General features: G+C 45.3%; 2 long non-coding RNA genes across 2 annotated transcripts; both read right to left on the reverse strand.

Annotated features, from left to right (window-relative positions):
• Window positions 1–5,038: 5,038 nt before the first annotated feature.
• On the reverse strand, window positions 5,039–17,811 carry LOC138758241 (uncharacterized). The gene is made up of 3 exons (XR_011354224.1): window positions 12,449–17,811; window positions 11,562–11,815; window positions 5,039–5,118 (listed from the first exon to the last, which is right to left on the reverse strand). It is a non-coding gene; the product is annotated as an uncharacterized lncRNA (long non-coding RNA).
• LOC138756409 (uncharacterized) lies at window positions 5,430–9,648 on the reverse strand. The gene is made up of 2 exons (XR_011353055.1): window positions 9,464–9,648; window positions 5,430–8,143 (listed from the first exon to the last, which is right to left on the reverse strand). It is a non-coding gene; the product is annotated as an uncharacterized lncRNA (long non-coding RNA).
• Window positions 17,812–17,818: the final 7 nt, after the last annotated feature.

Raw genomic sequence — 17,818 nt, forward strand, 5'->3', positions numbered from 1 at the left:
TCCACGTCAGCTGCAGGCTCGTTCGTGGCTGACAAGTCCGATGCGGGACAGGCAGACATGGTTGCAGCGGTGGCAAGGGAAAATTGGTTGGTTGGGGTTGAGTGTTGGGTTTTTCCTCCTTTGTCTTTTGTCAGTGAGGTGGGCTCTGCGGTCTTCTTCAAAAGAGGTTGCTGCCCACCAAACTGTGAGGCTCCAAGATGCACGGTTTGAGGCGATATCAGCCCACTGGCGGTGGTCAATGTGGCAGGCACCAAGAGATTTCTTTAGGCAGTCCTTGTACCTCTTTGGTGCACCTCTGTCACGGTGGCCAGTGGAGAGCTCGCCATATAACACGATCTTGGGAAGGCGATGGTCCTCCATTCTGGAGACGTGACCTACCCAGCGCAGTTGGATCTTCAGCAGCGTGGATTCGATGCTGTTGGCCTCTGCCATCTCGAGTACTTCGATGTTAGGGATGTAAGCGACTTATAAGTAATTACATTATGTCAATTGGTAGAATGTGGTCCACATTTTGTCACTCCCCAGCCTCACCTTAATATTTTTTTTGCCAGATGTTATATGTGTTTGTTGCGGCAGCTACTCTGCTCCTGAAAGAACACACACAACCAGACGGGTTGAGCTCAGTGAGCAGACTAGTTTATCGCAAGCTGCTGAGCTGTACTTACACTCCCAGCCTGGACCTGGCTGAGAACCACAATGGAGAGTGCTGACATCACCTGAATGTCACGTGGTCCTCCAGCGCGGGCTTCTGAGCCCCGTTCTGGGAGGAAGGGAACACCACCGACGGTGCCATTTTGGCTGACTGCCTCGCCGCATGGCTTGCAAGCAGGGCCGGTTCGCCTGCCTAGTGGTGAGCCGCCACACAGCACCCCCCAGAACCGGCTCCAATGTCCTTTTTCACCAGGTGGCCTCGCTTCTTGGGCTGGGCTACGACAACGGGCTCAGTGGGATCGAGGTGTGCTGGTTTCAGTCTGTCCACGGTAAACAGCTCCCGCCTGCCACCAATGTCCAGAGTGAATGTGGAGCTGGAATGCTGTACAACCCTGTATGGCCCCTAGTACAATCGCTGCAGAGGTGCTGCGATCGGGCCCTGCCAAACGAAAAAGTACTCTGCAGAAAGCAGTTCCCCGGGAACGTGAGATGGGTGGGTGCCATGCCTGGGCGGTGGTGGGGGTTTGAATGAGTCCAAGCATGTCCTGAGGTGAGGAAGTAGTTCGTGCAGCGACCGCTGGGGATTATGAGGTGCATTGACGAACGCACCGTAGACCAGCTCAGCAGATGACGCCTTCAGATATTCCTTGGAAGTGGAGCGGATGCACAGGAGCACACAAGGCAGTTTGTCCACCCAGTCAGGACCAGTGAGGTGGGCTATGAGTGCTGACTTGAGGTGGCAGTGCAGACATTCGACCAGTCCATTGGCCTGCAGGTGGTAGGCTGTGGTGCAGTGTAGTTGGATCCCCAACCTGTTGGCGAACTGTGCCCAGAGTGCAGATGTGAACTAGGCGTCCCGATCGCTGGTGAGGTGACCCGGGATGCCGAACCGGACGACCCAACCATGCAACTGTGCTTGGGAGCAGGAGTCAGTGGAGGCATCTGGCATCGGGGTTTCCTCCGGCCAGTAAGTGGTGCAGTCCACCATCATAAACAGATAATGGTTGCCCCAGGAAACTGGTAAGGGCCCGACGATGTCCACGTGAATGTGGCTGAACTGTTCCTGGACATGCTCAAACTCCTGTACGGGTGGCCTGGTGTGTCTGTGCACCTTGGACGTCTGGCAATGGTGCATGTTCTGGCCCAGCCCGCCATCTGCTTCCACAGCCCATGCCATACGAACCATTCTGCCACCATCCAGACCGTGGACCTGATGGACTAATGTGAAAGGTCATGGATGTGACGGAAGACCTGCCTGCGCCACTGCTGGGGAACCACTGGTCGTGGGGTGCCCAGGGAGATATTGCACAGGATGGTGCCTTCGCCATTCGAGTCGGTAGTTCTCAGAACCACAGGCCCATGATGACGGTCTTGAAGGCCCTCGTCTACTCATCAGACTTCTTGTCCCAGGCGAGCTGGTCAAAGTCGAGGCCGGCCATCAGCACGCAGATGGCCAGTTGCAAGAGTGCATCGGCAACCACATTGCCCTTCCCCACCTTGTGTCGAATATCGGTGGTAAACTCCGACACAAAGGAGAGGTGATGCTGTTGGCAGGCCGACCAGTGATCCTTTGCCTTCACGAGCACCTGGGTGAGGGGTTTGTGGTCAGTGAAGATGGTAAAAGTTCTCCCCTCCAAAAAATAGCAGAAATGCCGCACTGCCAGGTACATGCCCAGTAACTCACGGTCAAAGGCACTATACTTGCGATCCGGCGGGTGGAGCAGGTGGCTGAAGAATGTTAGTGGTTTCCAATGTCCATTCACCTGCTGCTCCAGGATGTCACCGACAGCTGTGGCAGAGGCATCGACAGAGAGTGCCATAGGCAGATCGGTGTGCAGGTGGGCGAGCATGGTGGCCTTCGCGGGGGCATCCTTGGTGGCTTTGAATGCGGTGCAGGCTTCTGGATTTCAAGCAAGCGTTTTGTGCTTGGCTGCGATGAAGGTGAATAGCAGCTGCATGATGTGCGCAGCTCCCAGGATGAAGCGGTTGTAAAAGTTGACCATACCCGTGAACTCCTGCAGCCCCTTGAGGCTGTCTGGGCATGGGAACTCCCTGATAGCGGCGACCTTTGCGGCAGTGGGCATGGCTCCTTCGGCCATGATGGTATGGCTCAGGAACTGCATGGACTCTTTCCTGAACTGGCACTTGGCCAGGTTGATGATAAGGCCGAAATCAGACAGCCGGGAGAAACGGGTGCATAGGTGGGCCTTCTGTTGTGCCTGGTCCTTGCTGGTGTTGAGAATGTCATCCAAATAAATAAAGACAAAATCAAAGTCCCTGCCCACAGAGTCCATAAGGCGCTGGAAGGTCTGAGCGGCGTTCTTGAGCCCGAACGGCATTCACAGAAATTCAAACAAGCCAAAGGGGGTGATGATGGCCGTCTTGGGTATGTCCTCAGGGTGCACCGGGATATGGTGATATCCATGCACCAGGTCAACCTTGGAGAAAACCCTCGCACTGTGCAAGTTGGCCATAAAGTCTTGGATGTGAGGAATGGGGTAACGGTTGGGAACTGTTGCCTCATTGAGCCATCAATAGTCTCCCCAGGGACGCCAGGCACCAGACGCTTTTAGGACCAGGTGGAGCGGTGAGGCCCATGGGCTGTCGGACCACCGAATGGTCCCCAGTTCCAAAAGGTGCGAAAATTCCTTCACCACTTGGAGCTTGTCAGGCGGGAGCCATCGTGCCTTGGCCTGAACCGGTGGGCCCTGGGTGGGGATGTGGTGGAACACCCCGTGGCACGGTGAGGCAGCGGAGAACTGTGCTTGAGGAGTGTCGGGAACTCGTCCAGGATTCGCTGGATCTCTTCTCTGGGCGTGCTGATCCTGGCCATCTGCGGTTGCTCTGAGCGGGAAGCGTTGAGGTGAATGGCCTGGAAGGTACAGGCATCCACCAGGCGCCTACCTCGAATGTCTACCAGAAGCCCGTGTGCGAGGAGGAAGTCTGCACCCAGGATGGCAGTCAGGAGGGACGAGACAGTGAACCTCCACGCGAAATTTCATTGGCTGAACTGGAAGTGGACTGTCTTGTTTCCATACGTCCAGATTTCTGTTGCATTGGTCACACAGAGGGGAGGTCCACGAGGTCAGTTCCTGGACTCAATGGCCGTGGCCGGAGTGATGCTGATCTGGGCTCCAGTGTCAACGAGGATCCGTCGGCTGCTGACTGAGTCCCACAGGTAGAGGAGGCTGTGTCCTTGGCCAGCCACCACAGCCATTAACAGCAGCCGGCCTGGTCATTGCCCTGGAACGAGCAGGGCTGACGACACTTCTGAGCCTTGGCTCCCCAGTGGTGGTGGTAGAAGCAGAGGCCTGGAGCGGATGCTGTGGCCTTGGTTATGCTCTTGGGGGCCCCTGCATGGGCCGGATGCTCTACCGCAGTGCTAGGGGCGGGCTTTGCGTGGGCGTGCCCATTCCTCGTGACCTGCTGAACTGCTGAGCCCTCCGGGAATCGTGCGAGCCATAGCTCTTGGGCCTTCTGGGTGACCTTCCTCGGGTTGGTGAAGCTCACCTGGACCAGCAGCGGCCGATGTCCCCAGGCATATGGTCGAGGAAAATGTGCTTGAAGAGTGGGCAGTTGGTGTGCTCACCCATGAGCATGAGCATCTCGTCCCTCAGGGCGTCGAGGTGCAGCATCCGAGTGGCATGCTGCTGTCTGGATAGTCCAAGGGATCCGGTAAGCACTTGCTTGATGGTCTCATATTTGTCTTCTGGGGGTGGGTGCTGAACAAGTTGCAGCACGCATCTGGCGGTGGCCTGGTCAAGGGCAGTAACCATGTGGTAGAATTTGGTCGTGTCGGACGAAAACTAGCGGAGGTGAAACTGAGCCTCCATGTGGCTGAACCAGGTCTCTGGCTCCTGAACCCAGAATTCAGGCAGTTTCACGGCTATAGCACTGATCCCAGGCTCGCTCACGATGGGTTCAAAGACATTTGAACCGGTCAGGATCAGCAATTGTAGCAGCAGCTACACTGTTCCTGAAAGAACACATTCAACCAGATGGGTTGAGCTCAGTAAGCAGACTAGTTTATTGCAGGCTGCTGGGCTGTACTTTTACTCATAGCCCAGACCTGGCTGAGAACCATGATGGAGGGCGCTGACGTCACCCGGGCATCACGTGGTCCCCCAGCGCGGGCTTCTGAGTTCCGTGCTGGGAGGAAGGGAACACCCCCGATGGCACCATTTTGGCCGGCTGCCCCGCCGCGTGGATTACAAGCGGGGCCGGTTCGCCTGCCTAGTGGTGAGCCGCCACTTTTTTCTTTATATATCTATACAGATTTTTACTGTGTTATATGTTACACAGTAGTGTTTTATTGTACACTTCATATTAAATATACTGAGAGTTGTAAATGTTAAAATAATTAGGTCATAATTTAGTTATAAGGTAATATCCAGAATTGTTTTAATACCGGTTTATTTTCTTTATTCTTGTTCTATCTTCTTTTCCTTTTCTTTCTTTGGGGGTTTTCTGTATGGGGGGAGGGAGGGAGGGAGAAAAAATGATAAAATTGCATGTATTGAATTTGATATATTGTAATTTTGGCTGTATGTGTAATTTGAAAAAAAAAGGAACAACAGCCAACTGTGGCTAATCCATTTCATAAGGAAGAAATCTCCTTTATCACCGATCTCTTCTCACTCATGATAAAGATCTATTGCTTCTTTTTCTGAAGCCACTAAAGTGAGACCATCATCAACAAGGAACTTGTTTCTGATAATGCTTATAGCTTGAGATCTGTGAAATATTAAGTGTTCACAATCACTACTCTGAAGACAAAGTCTTGGAGAACAGGTTCAGCTTTATTTAGAGTCTGCAGAGTCGGGTGACTGGAGACACACTGGAGGTTCAGCATCCCACCTTCATTTACCTTCTTCCAATCAGAATCCCAATACATTACAACATTCTCCTTTTCCCTTCCATCAGTACAGGTATCATTCAGTTCCTCCCTCTTCATACATCGCATGTAATGCTAATTAGTTCATTCCCACCTTAGGGGCGTCTAAGTTAATATTCATGTCTCTATTAAGCAAGTGGTACAAGGACTGCCTAAAGAAATCTCTTGGTGCCTGCCACATTGACCACCGCCAGTGGGCTGATAACGCCTCAAACCGTGCATCTTGGCGCCTCACAGTCTGGCGGGCAGCAACCTCCTTTGAAGAAGACCGCAGAGCCCACCTCACTGACAAAAGGCAAAGGAGGAAAAACCCAACACCCAACCCCAACCAACCAATTTTCCCTTGCAACCGCTGCAATCGTGTCTGCCTGTCCCGCATCGGACTTGTCAGCCACAAACGAGCCTGCAGCTGACGTGGACTTTTTACCCCCTCCATAAATCTTCGTCCGCGAAGCCAAGCCAAAGAAGAAGATTAAGCAAGTGCAGTACTAGCTATTGATTACCTTAGCTCACTGTACCAGCCTGAACCAGATCCTTGCATCCTTGGGGCTCCTGATAAGAGCCCTACCAGCTAGTATTGCCTTTTCACAGAATAGTGCGAGTTTAATCATCTTCAACCATATTTCACAATTCCTCCCTTTTCTCTTTACCGTGTATTTTTGATTAAACTGCATTATTGTTCACTTTTTGTTTCCTCAAATTGTTGTAACATGAGTTGAATTTGTCATTGTTCATCTGCCATGAGGTTTTTTAATACCATCTGCTTTGCTCCAGTAGCTGAGTAGATTAATCTGGTAATAACACATCGTAGGATGGCTAATCCAATAAATAAAGCCATTATAATCATTAAACCATAACTTGCAAGGTGCATTAACCATGGCCCCCAACCTCCGAAATTCCAATCTCCCCATGTCCGATCATCCCATACACCTCCTTTTTGATATTTGTCTCTAGCCTCCCGTGTTTTCTCTCTATACTTTTTAATATGGACCGCCAAATCTGAAATATTAGCTGATTCATCCGGGATGTATGTGCAACATTCAGAGCCAATTAAAGCTGGTTAAGAACATGGACATGGGGAATTAAGTAGGCCAGGTAACAACATTCACTCCAACCTTTAGGTGTAGGGGTCAATTTAAACCCTTTTGTCCGATTCCAACATTCCTTTCCCCCGGGTAACCCTGAATAAATTTTACGTCCACACACCCAATATGTGCCATTTACAGGCTGTGGAATTCTCATTTGTGTGATGGTCCTATTCTGCATGCAATTGGAAACTCCTAGTTGGAATGGAGAAGATCAATTTATATTACAGAGAAAAGTTATATTCTTAAGTCCCTCCTCAAAAGGAAGCCACACTTCAGACTGAGTAGTTACTGACCTTGTTGGTTTTGGTCGTATAGACCACCCTTTGTATTTATCTTCAGTGGTTAGATCACTGTTGCTGGGCAAGGTATATATATCAAATAATTCGTGTAGGGAGAGAGGGACTGCTACTAAGGGGACTCCTGACTTGCCATGGTGTGGTATTTTTGTACATACCCAACAATCTGTTTGATTTTGCTTCTTAGCATAATTAGTACATAGAGAGATAAAAGAATTTTTAGGTTCAACACGCAAAACTATGATATGTATAAGTACAAATTCAGATAGTAAGCGTAAAAGTTTCATTATTGTAGTTTTCTGTCCCTTTTTACTCCACTTTCTTTCCCTCTGTGGCTGATGGTGGATCCACTGGTCCCTTTATTCTTGAAGCGTGTGTCCATCCCTTTTCCTTCATTCAGACTGCTGTTTCTGTGGTCAACAGTACCAGATATGGTCCATTCCACTGGGGCTGAAGCTTTTCTTCTTTCCATGATTTGATCAGGACCCAGTCACCAGCATTCACAGAGTCGATAGGGAAATCCAGAGGAGGGCTCTGCGCCAGCAAGAGAATGAAAGACTGACAGTAAATAGTTCCTTAAAAACACATAATTACTTTCGACTGTAGGTATTCCTTCTACCGCCGCAAATATGGGAGTCCAAACAACATCTCGTAAAGGGATAGTCTAATGTCTTGTCGTGGGGCTGTCCGAATTCTGAGAAGAGCTATCGGTAAGTTCCCCTTCTGATGTCCTGGTACATGTACTATGGCAATTTTTTCTGGTTTGATTAATGCTTCCAAAGTCTTTTCAATTAGTTGCTCATGAGCTAGTTCTTTTCCTCTTGCTGTTATCATCCCCCGTTCTTTCCAAATTTTCCCAAATGTGTGTACCACTCCAAACACATATTTCAAATCTGTATATATGGTACCTTCCTGCCCTTCAAACAGTTTCAGGGCTCTCAATAGGGCATACAACTCGCAGGACTGAGCAGACCAGCTGCCGGGCAGATGCCCAGTTTCCACCTCGGTTCCAGTAACTCCCATCAATGATAAGCATATCCACTGTATCTCTTTCCATCTACACAGCTTGATGATCCATCTATGAACCACCATTGTCCTTCCAAGAGGGGCTCCTTTTCTACGTCATCTTGACTTTTTGTTTGCAGCTCGACCACCTCACTACAGTTGTGCCCTGAGTCCTCTGGTTCTTTATCTTCTCCTGACGAGTACAGGAACTGTGAAGGGTTCAGACTTTAATCAGTACAAATCGTTAAGTCATCTTTTGCCATTAAGATTGCCTCATACTTTAAAATTCTCGAGTCTGTCAACCATCTGTGAGACGTCTGAGTTAAAATGGTTCAGACAGTGTGGGGAGTCAAAAAGAACTTCATTTTCCTTTGTTCCTGAAATCAACAGGTTGTCTACATACTGAATTAACTATGTTACTGTAGTGCATGGGTGTTCTTCTAATACTTGCTCTAAAACTTGTCCAAATAGATTGGGAGATTCTGTAAACCTTTGGGGGAGGACTGTCCATCGATACTGCTGTTTTCTTCCTGAGTGAGGGTCCTTCCACTCGAATGCAAACAAGTCTCGACCTTTCTCATCCAAGGGGAAACTCCAAAAAGCATCTTTCAAATCTACAACACGAAACCACTCGTGTTTCGGATTAATTCGATTCAATATGTTATAAGGGTTTGGGACTACTGGATGTCATGTCTGGAACAATCTTATTTAATTCTTGTAGATCCTGGAGCAAGCGGAAACTCCCATCCATTTTCAGTACAGGGAGGACAGGAGTATTATAAGGGGACATGCAACTTTCTAGCATTCCATCTCGCAGCAAATTTTCAATAACCGGTTGAAGGCCTCTTTCACCCGTTCTGGCTGGAACCCTTCCTTTAGGGTTATTTGCAGTCCTCCCATTTCCCTCTCCGGCCCAAACACAATCCCCAATGTCCTGGATATCCTCTTCCCTCAAAGAGTACAATTTTACCATTATACGTCCTTCCACTGGAGTTGTACCAACTCCCAGTCTAATTTGCAGATCTCGTCCCATCAGATTCACCCCAGCTTGAGGAACCAGAATCAGGTCTTCAATTGCCTCCCTGTCTTGATACTTCACACAGACCCTCTTGATCAGAGGGGTCTTCATGACTCTCCCCTCTACTCCCAATACCTTTAATTGTGGACTAGTGAATCTAACTCCCTCTGGTATAATGTTTAATGATGATCTAGTGGCTTCTGTGTCCACCAGAAAAATGGCATCCTCTTTGTTGGGTCCCACCTGGAAGAAACCCCTGATACCTTTAATCCTCCCCAAAAGTCATCAGAGGGATAACATCCCTTTCCCTCTTTAATTCGGGTCATTCCTGTTTGAAATGGCCCACTTTCCCACAATAGTAACCCCCTGCCTGCTGGGGTTACCCAAAACTCAAGTACATCAACATAACAACCGGAACATTTCCATCGCTCAATTTCTCTATCAGAGGCTTCCTTCTGGTGGAGTCTAATCTCCTGGATGAAAGGTATAAGGCTCGTTGAGGAGGACTCACGTTGAACTAAATCTTTGGGGTCCCAATCCTGATAACTCTTCGATACTTTATCTGCTGCCTTCTTTCTTTTCTTCTTCCATCTTTGGCTTGGCTTCGCGGACGAAGATTTAAGGAGGGGGTAAAAGTCCACGTCAGCTGCAGGCTCGTTTGTGGCTGACAAGTCCAATGCGGGACAGGCAGACACGGTTGCAGCGGCTGCAGGGGAAAATTGGTTGGTTGGGGTTGGGTGTTGGGTTTTTCCTCCTTTGCCTTTTGTCAGTGAGGTGGGTTCTGCGGTCTTCTTCATAGGAGGTTGCTGCCCGCCAAACTGTGAGGCGCCAAGATGCACGGTTTGAGGCGATAACAGCCCACTGGCGGTGGTCTGCTGCCTTATTAAGTTAAGAAATCACATCTTTATCATGGGTATGTGCTCAACTTTAAACTGCAAACAAATTGGTATCTTGTGTGGCCACTTTGGAGTCCTGGCTGTCTTCGTTCTCTGCTCTGTAGTATTCTGCACAAACTGGCTGCGTTATCTCTTCTGGGCTTCCTGCCAATTTGCATGGCTGGTATCTTATGTTTTTATGCTGAGTTCTCTCTGTCCTCACTGAGAACAGCTTAATTTTTAACTGTGCAAATGCAGACAAACATGTTTTAACAAAAAGCTTCTAGAATTTTCCACAGACTTTAAATCTTAACTTCTTTGTTACAGCGGCCCGATGATTTATCATGGCTCTGGGTTCGAGCACTAACAGTATCCAAAAATACTTTGGGTATTGCTGGCTAGGGGTCTAGATACGGGCAGATGATATGCTAGTGGTGGTCCTTAGGGGGTCCCGGAGGAGTACTCTGGGTCAATCGTCTTTCCCTCCTCCATCAGCCTTAGGAGTTCCATTTGACTACGTAGTCTTTGTTTATCCTCCTGTGCAAGAGGCTTCTCTGTCTACCCTTTACTTTTTTCCTTTCCTGATTTTTCCTGTCCTGCTCCTTTCTATGTGCACATTCTTTCTGGAGGACATCCATAGGGTTACTGTCCCCCTACTTCTGTCAGTTTTACAACATTAGTTTAGCAACCTGCAAGCCTATCTCTTTTCTTTCTTGTCCGAACAGGCACCACTTTCCAATGAGCTCTTTAATGAATTCATCATCCCAAGTACCTCCCGCCCCCCCCCCCCCCACCCCACCAAAAGGCCAGCCTTCTCTCCCTAGTCTTTTATTTAATGTCTCAGAAACTTTTCGAATTATATTTTCAACCTTCAGATAGTTGTATCTGCACAATTCCCCATTGTACCTTAGGTTCCCAAAACCTGAGCTCCCCGTACACACACATACACACAAATACACTAACGGTCTCTGACTGGACTAGTTTCCTGAAGTCTTAACTGAGCTCCCTGAGCTCTTATTCAACCACGGCCCTGGACTGCTAAGTTCCCTGAAATCTCCCTGGAGACATTCCTTGGTCTCCGACTCGACTCTTTTACATGTCTGTTTCCTAACATCCACCCCTTCTCATTTTCTTATGCTTTTCCTGCCTGTCTGTCCTGCCTCCTCCAGCTCTGGGGCACAGGCATCTACCCCTCCATCAGACTTTCTCACCTGTTGGTGTTCCTCGGGAGGGATATCACCAGCATCCTGGTGATTCTCCCCTCCCCTCTGACTGTCATAGTGGGGGCAGGTGCTTCAAAGGATCCCAGGGAGGTCCATCTTCCTCCTCATTTTTCACTGCAACCTTAAACAATTTGGTCACTTGGATCCAACATGCTGCATAATCCTCCTCTGGAGGACTTCTTTCATTTACGAATAAATTTAATTTCTGACATATTCAATCTTCATCTGACCCCAGTCGGGGCCACCAAACTGAAGATCCCAGAATCAGAGTCTGAGGCCATTTGTAATAACAAAACTTTATCATAGTTTCCTTAGTCTTTCCCTGGGTCCTTCCCCGACCCCAGTTACCTAACATCCACCTCAACGGACTATCGGGCGGAATGTCAATCCCGGGACCCCCACTCTGGAGTCCTTCTCTTGGGTATTCTTATTACCCATATCCCTGTCAAATCACTCACTCCTGACAGAATCCCAGTCACCAGAGTAGTACTTAATAGTACATTTTTCTTACTTGTGTCTCGTGGACGAGAGTTGCCCCGACTGAACAACTCCTCCTACCGGAGTCCCTTCTTCTGTTCCACTCCCTCTACCGAAGCTTCCCTTAGTCTTGTTCTCGAGAGTCTCCTGTCTGGATATCACTCCCTCAAACTGCTGATGGTAAGCAAGGAAATCGGAGACCCCTGAAATCAGTGGGGTGCATCTTCTCATTCTTCGATAGCCAGTTGCCAAGTGGTGGGAGTTGAGGATCCCGGATGAGCCCCCAACCTTGTGAAATATAGAGTTCACAATCACTACTCTGGAGACAAAGTCTTGGAGAACAGGTTCAGCTTTATTCCGGGTGTTCCTGGTCTGGAGACACACTGGAGGTTAAGAATCATCACTCCCGTGTCCAGTCCCGTGCTCAACATCACGCCACCTTCATTTACCTTCTTCCAATCAGAATCCCAATACATTACAACATTCTCCTTTTCCCTTCCATCAGCACAGGTATCACTCAGTTCCTCCTTCTTCATACATCACGTTATGTTAATTAGTTCATTCCCTCCTTAGAGGTATCTGTTAATATTCATGACTCTATTAAGCAAGCGTAGTACTAGCTATAGACTACCTTAGCTCACTGTACCAGCCTGAACCAGATCCTTGCATCCTTGGGTCTCCCTGATAAAAAGAGGCCGACTAGCTAGTATTGTTTTCAAGCTCTCATCTACATTCTTTGCATTCCATCCCTTTTCACAGAATAACAGCGAACACATCTCAACTATGGCTAATCCATTTCATAAGGAAATCTCCTTTATCACCGATCTCTTCTCATTCATGATAAAGATCTATTGCTTCTTCTTCTGAAGCCACTGAAGTGAGACCATCATCAACAAGGAACTTGTTTCTGATGATACTTACAGCTTGAGAACTAAATTATTCTTCATTATCTTCAGCATGTTTCCTGAAAGCAAAATTTGCACAACTCAGTGTCGAAGTTGCTCCAAATAAAGTCTTTTTTTTTTTACTTTATTTATTTGTTCAAATAAACATGAACATTGATTCAGAATAGTAGTCTTTTCTGAATACTATTCAGAAAACATGAACATTGTTTTATATATATATATAGAAAAAAAAGAAAAGGACCCTCCCCCCTTCAGCCAACTCTCCTAAGGAGAGCCATAAAAAAGAAAATTTAAAAAAAGTTAAATATACATATTAAAATCTAATCAATATAAATTGAAATGTAAATATTCCAAGTATAACAGCCACTTATTAATAAAAAATATATAATTATCATGCAAAACATACATAATTTTCCCCATTATTAAACAATATTTCATCTCATTATGCCATCTATTAATATCAATCATATTTGTATCTTTCCACATACTAGCAATACATTTTTTCACTACAGATAAAGCTAAATGTACAAAAGGAAGCTGAAACTCATCTAATCCCAAGCCTTTCGGAGGTTACAAACTACCCAATAAAAATACTGTTGGATCTAAAACTATTTTAATCTTATAGATATTCTAAAAACAAATGAATTTTCTTCCAAAAAGATTGTATATGTATACATGACCAAACAGCATTTAAAAAGTCCAACCATATCACCACATCTAAACACACAAATCTGATTCATTAAAACCATATTTTTAAAATTTTTTGAGGTGTCAAATATAATTGATGTAAAATTAATCATTGCATAATGTGCATTTTTCAATTTAGTTACACTAACATAACAGATATCTAACCAATCCTCTTCAGAAAAAGTAAAACCAATTTTGGCTTCCCATTTAATTTTAGATCTATCCCAACCCTTTTTATCCATACTATCTTGTAATATTTGATACACAAATGAAATATAACGCTTCTCTGGTCCCTTCATAAGAGAAGTCTCAAATTTAGTCATTTTAGGTAAAATCATATCTGTACCAAACACACATTTTACCAAAGATCGAATTTAATAATAAAGAAATTAAGAATTCTTATCGATACCAAAATCTTCCCTCATCTGATTAAAAGATAGCCTCTTTAAAACAATCTCCCAGATTTTCCACATCTTTAAATCTCCAATGCAATAAACTTTGATTATGTATTGAAAATCTTTATATAAAAACTCAAATCAACGTATATAGGCCCTCCAATAAAAAAAACCACAAATTAAAAACTAAGAAAAAAGTAAAAAACAATTTAAAAAACCCGCCCCCCAAAAATAAAACTACCAAAAAGTAGTAATCCGCTAAACAAAAATTGGGTGTGATCACCCACCAGTGGCTGATGACTAGTAAAGAACTTAGTGTAAATCTCCCCCTCCCCAGCCATACAATCAGTAACATAATAACAAAAGAAAAAATAAAATAAGAAAATTCTTCTTTTCATCCAAAAGACACCAGTCTCAAAGATTCCATTTCGGAAGGAGGTTGACTCTTTCCATTCCCATTTTTCAAATTTCTGCCGTTTCTTCCATTTCCAGAACTACCAAATTTTTCTTTCGGAGATAAAGGTGAGCTACGTCTTTGTCCTCTTATATCCTGTAATGAGTCAGCAAAAATCATTGCTTCATGATCAGTTTCAAAATACCGAAATTGATAGTCTCTGTAAAAGACCTTCAACACTGTAGGGTAATGAAAAGTAGACTTATAACCTTTACGCCACAAAAATTCTTTATCTGGATTAAATCGACGTCGAATGACATCTTGACACAGATCAGGATTAAAAAAGACTACTATTCTGAATCAATAATGGGGTTTGTCATTGTCTCGCATTTTGTACTGCAAGTCGAAGTATTGCTTCTCTATCCAAATAACTCAAACATCGAATTATTACCGGTCTCGGGGGTTGACCACCTGAGGGTATTCTTCTTAAAGCTCTATGGGCTCTTTCCAGTGCCAATCCCCCAGAGAAAAATTCTTGCCCTAATATTTGCAGAATCCAGTCTTTAAAGAAACAGAGGGTCTTGTCCTTCTATACCTTCTGGCAAACCAACAATTTTCACATTATTCCTTCTGATTTGATTTTCCAAATAATCTATTTTTCTTTCTAGCTCCTTCTCACGATCTCCTAATTCTGACTGATTTTTCCACCTTCAACACTTTATCTGTGTTAGAAGTCACTTGTTGTTTACAGTCCAAAAAAGCAGTCTGAAATTTTTTAAATTCTTCAAAAGATGCATCCACACGTGCCTTAACCATACTTAATTCTGAACTTATACCAGCATTCATTTGAACCATCTCATTTATTAGAGATGTCAACATAGGTTGAATAGCTGCATTTAATTGCATACATTGTGAATCCGTAAATCTCAGCTCTGCTCTCTCTGACATGGTGGCAGAACAAGGTAACTGCAGCTACTGCTGCAATTCAACAAAAGGCATTTTAAAAGATTTACTGCGGGTCTGAACTCCCAGCGACAGCATCCCGACTTCTTCAGGGAATCGCCACTGGTCTCCCCCCGCATCTTGTCAGGCGATTGGGATTTAGGCAATGAAGAAATTGAGCCTGGGGCTGTTTCAAGTCGTCTAGGTCCCAAGTCTTCAGTACTTCGAAAATGTATTTTCTTTTGAACTTGAGATTTAGTCTTTTTACCATTAGTGGCCATAATAATTCCTTAATACTTTAAAATAAAATTTAAAAAGTTTAAACTTGGAAACAAAGGGTTAAAAACAGGTATTTAAAAGTCTGCCGAGGTCGAGATTGCACGTCTAGACTCTACGCCATCCTGCCACGCCCCCAATACCATTTTCTACCATCTTTATGTTCCAAGATATCTGCTGATACCTTTTCTATGTAACCCTTGATTATCATGTCCAACATAACATTGGTATATTCCAAATGAAAGGAATGATTTCTCTTGAATTTTATCTTCAAATTCAGCATATGGTCTTTTGCAATTATTATCTGGCATACAAATTTCTCTTTTCTTCAAGGGTAATGCTATACAGTAATGACCATAAGCATGTTTAACAGAATTTGAAACTAAATCCAGAAACTGCTTGTCCTCCTTTGAAGGTTCTTGAATATCTTTGAGACATTCAGGAAAATCTATTTTAATCTTTTGTTCCCACAGATCATTAAGTTTGACAACTGAAATTCGTCTCTTGATCATTATTCATTTTTCCTCCTAATGGTCCGTTAATAGTCCATCTGACCAATGTTCTCACAACATAAGGCCCGTCATTTTGACTCCTTATTTATTATTTCTAGAGGTTCGAGAGCTTTTGGTACATCTAATCCAATTAACACCTCAATTTTAGCATCAGTCTTGGGTAAGCAAATGTCTTTTAGATGAGCCCACTGTTTGATATCATCCTGTTGTAGAATATTCTTCTCATTTACAGGGATAGTCTTATGAGTTTATACACTTGGAAGATCGCAAAATTCATTGCTATCCATTCCAGCAATCTGTAAATCTGAAACTATATTAGTTTCAATATTCCTTTCATCATTCATTGTCTTCAACAAGATCTGTGATCTTTTTCCATAAAGATTAAGTTTATTAATTAATTCAACAACACAAAATGATGCAGTACTTCCTGGATCAAGAAATGTGTAGGTCTTCAGGAGAATCTTAAATCCTTTAACATTGAAGGTTCCCCAGGACTTAGATCGGTGGTTCTCAACTATTCTCTTTCCACTCACATCCTTTAAGTAATCCCTATGCCATCAGTGCTGTGTGAAGTGAAGGGTGAGAATCACTGCTCTAGACCCAATGGTTAATGAAATATTTTGCTTGAGAAAATTTGTCACTGGCCCATTTCCTTTGGAGTTCTGAAACCATGTACATCATGAGTCAATGAGGGACGGTTAAAGCAGTGGTTTTCAAATTTTTTCTTCCCATCCACAGACCACCTTAAGCAACCCCTTACTAATCACAAAGCACCAATGGCAGAGGGATTACTTAAAGGGGTATGAGTGGAAAGAAAAAAGGTTGAGAATCACTGTGCTGAATTATATCCTAACATCTAAATGTGATAAATGCATAAATCAAAGTATCGAGTACAGGAGTTGGAATGTTATGGTGAAGACATTGGCGAGGCCAAATTTGGAGAATTTAGTCACCAAACTACAGGAAGGATATTGATAAGAAAGAGTGCAGAGATTAATTGGGTGTGGTGGAACCACTGTATAGCTATTAGGTGCAGTGTATGGACTGGCCCGCCCCATACCTGTGACCCAACCCCTCAGAATCCCCATAAAGGCGGTTATGCCCAAACCCCTCCCTCAGTACCTGCCTTGGAATCGGGCCTGACCACAACTCCTTTAGTATCAACATAGCAAAAGAAAAGGATAAAAAGTCTAAATAGGAAAGTGTTTAACTGGGGAAGGGCTAATTATGAAGGGATGAGGCAGGAAACTAGTGAGAATGTTTAAGGGTGAAAGCACAGGTGGGGGAGAGAGAGGGAGGGGCAGAGAGATGGGGAGGGGTAAGAGAGGGGGAGCAGATAGGGAGAGAAGGGGGTGTGTGGGGAGGGGGAAGGGTTTGAGATGTGCCACGAAGAATATTAGGAATAAAGGGGATGAACTTGGAGCATAGATCAGAACGTGGAACTACGATGTTGTGGCCGTACTGAGACTTGGCTGGAGGGAGGGCAGGATCGGCTGGTGCAGGTGCCAAGGTTTAGGTGTTTTAAAAGGAATACGATGGGAGGTAAGGGGAGGGTTGGTTGAAGTAACATTACTGGTCAGGGACCGTATCACAGCAACAGAAAGGGAGAACGTTGCAGAAGGAGGGTCCACTGAGTCAGTGGGGGTGGAAGTCAGAAATAGGAAGGGAGCTATCACTATGCTGGGTGTGGTCTCTCGGCCCCTAAATAGCCCTCAGGACACTGAGGAGCAGGTAAGCTGGAATTCAACTTCTCTAATATTAGCTGGGATCTACTGATTGCAAGAGGGGTAGATGGGGTAGTTGGTCAGGTGTGTACAAGAAGGATCCCTGACACCATGTGTGGACCAGCCAATGGGAGGAGAGGCCGTATGGGATCTGGTTCTTGGGAATGAACCTGGTCAGGTAGCCGACCTCTCGGTGGGGGAGCATTTTGGTGGGAGTGACCACAGCTCCTGGAGCTTCAACACACCTACAAAGGATATAAACAGTTAAACTGGAAAAGTGTTTAACTGGCGAAGGACGAATTATGAAGGGATGAGGCAGGATGTGGAAGCTACGGAGAAGGGGCAGAGATTGACCAGGATGTTGCCTGGATCTGTAAACGAGTACTTGAGGCAAGGTTCGCAAAGTTGGGACTTTTCTTTGGACTGCAGAAGGATGAGAGGAAACTTAATAGAGGA

This window comes from Narcine bancroftii, chromosome 3, assembly GCF_036971445.1.
Source record: "Narcine bancroftii isolate sNarBan1 chromosome 3, sNarBan1.hap1, whole genome shotgun sequence".
Taxonomy (NCBI): Eukaryota; Metazoa; Chordata; class Chondrichthyes; order Torpediniformes; family Narcinidae; genus Narcine; species Narcine bancroftii.